This window comes from Pteropus vampyrus, unplaced genomic scaffold (genome assembly GCF_000151845.1).
Source record: "Pteropus vampyrus isolate Shadow unplaced genomic scaffold, Pvam_2.0 Scaffold460, whole genome shotgun sequence".
NCBI classification, from domain to species: Eukaryota; Metazoa; Chordata; class Mammalia; order Chiroptera; family Pteropodidae; genus Pteropus; species Pteropus vampyrus.
The window spans coordinates 56,715-58,780 of record NW_011889241.1 but is presented as its reverse complement, the minus strand read 5'-3'; the positions used below and the strand labels follow the sequence as shown (position 1 = coordinate 58,780).

Here is a 2,066-nt window from a genome sequence, read left to right as displayed (position 1 = left end):
CCAATGAGCATACTCATATTATGTCCTTAAGAAGGGCAAATAATATGATACAGCATGTGTAAGATCATTCAAATGAGAAGTCAGTGGCCAAGAACCATCAAGGAACAAGCTCCCCAATGTTCTTTTTATTTGTACAAAGACATGATTCTTCTCTGGATGAAACTGCTGATAAATTTGTATGATGAAACTTGGTTTCAAGAGAGCCGAGGCAGAAGTTTCCTGCAAAGTCTGGTCACATAGTGGAGACAGGATTATCTAACCAATTATCTCAACTGTAAATTATCAAAGAACAAAATGACCCTAGGTTCCACTTGACTTGTAAAAACCTTACCATAAAAAACTAGTTAGTCAGATAGATAGCTAGTTAGTTAGCTAATTAGTTAGCTCACAGTCCTTATTATACCCAAGAGGCAAAAACTGATGTTCAAGCATCTCTGCAGGTCAGCAAAGAGCTGTCCCAGACAAGCTGTAAAATAACTATTAGGCCACTTAGATGCTACTACTGGAGGAACTACAGTGGAGCCCCTTATAATTTTAATGGCCCTAGCATTCTTGGCAGCTAGAATGAAATAATTTAATTCTTAATTACTCTTTGTTCACATGTTAACTGCTCTTCTTGTTCAACTCCTTTTGTTCTCACAGTATACTCTTGTGCTGTCCATGTGCTGATTCTTTGTTAAGCAGGAGGAGATAACTTCAGGGCATGGAGGAGGATTTATGAGTTTGTTTTGCAGAAGGAAGGAATGTCTCCAAGGCCACTGTTACCAGCTTCTGGCACCCAGGAATCGGGTGTGACAAAGTGTTATCTATGACTAAAGAAACACTGACTTCTCTCAGTTCCCTGGCCTCCCCTTCCCTTCCACCTCTTTAAAACTCTTCTGCCTGATTCTGAACTTCATATGGCTTTTGGACATTAGTCAGCAGTCTTCCCAGGCTGCTAGCTTCTTGAATAAAGCAACCTCCCCTTTCTATCCAACACTTGTCTCTGGAGTATTGGTTTTTGAGCAGTGAGCAGGTGAACTTTTTTTGGGGGGCGGGGAGAACAAAACTAAAAATAAATATGTGAGGGTAACTAGATAGGATCCTTTGTCCTGGCATATGTGAATTAAATTCCTAGTTATCGGAAATCAAAAAGCAGTGTTTAAATTTAATAAAATATGAAGTAGCAATTTAAACAAATTTTAGGGGTTTGTTGGTATGGTAGGCAAAGCTCTCAGTTGGCTCCCCAAAGTCCCATGCCCTGATGTACACCTGTATAATCCCGTCCCCTTTATTTTCAGTGAGATTGTCAATACAGGTATACCTCCTTTTGTTGACCTTCTTTTTATTGCACTTCTCAGGTATTGAATTTTCCTAAAAGGAAGGCAAGACCCTCCACCAGCAAAAAGATTACAGCTAGGCTTCTTTTTTGTGATACTTGCTTTATTTAGATGGTCTGGACACAAGCCTACAGTATCTCCAAGGTACGCCTGTATCGTGGGATGCTACTCTGTGATTAGAACAGGAAATGGCAATGATGAGACTATTTTTCAGATATAATTAAGATTCTACATTAGCCAATTTTCAGTTAATTGAAAGAGATATTATGGGTGAACTGACCTACTGAGAAAAACACTTAAAAGAAACTGGACAGACCAGATAGAGAGATGAGTCGGAGATGCTCTCCAGTGAACTTGAATAAGCAGGCAGCCATGGTATGACTGCTTATGAAGGGCATGGACTCTGGGTACTGAGGGTCTCAGTCCAACAACCACAAGGAACTAAATTATGCCAACAGCTCAAATGAACTTGGGAGAGGACTCTGAATTTCAAATGAGAATACAGACTGGCCAAGACCTTGGTTCTAGATTTATGGAACCACAAATAAAGGGAAAAACTAATGCATGCCCAGTTTTTGATCCAGATAATATGAGATAAGAAACATGTATAGTTTTAAGTTTCTAAATTTCTCATAACTTGTTATGTATCAATCTGTAACATGTATTATATACATTCAAGATAATACACATAGAGTAACAGGATAAAATTAAAGAAATATAAACTGACAACTGGCCATATTATTTCAC

At 38.7% G+C, this 2,066-nt stretch overlaps 1 protein-coding gene across 2 annotated transcripts in view; it reads right to left on the bottom strand.

The window, feature by feature from the left end:
- LOC105306757 (natural killer cells antigen CD94-like) overlaps nt 1-2,066 on the bottom strand; it is a 33,652-nt gene that overhangs the window by 19,667 nt on the left and 11,919 nt on the right. The gene's annotated exons all lie outside the window — the stretch shown is intronic.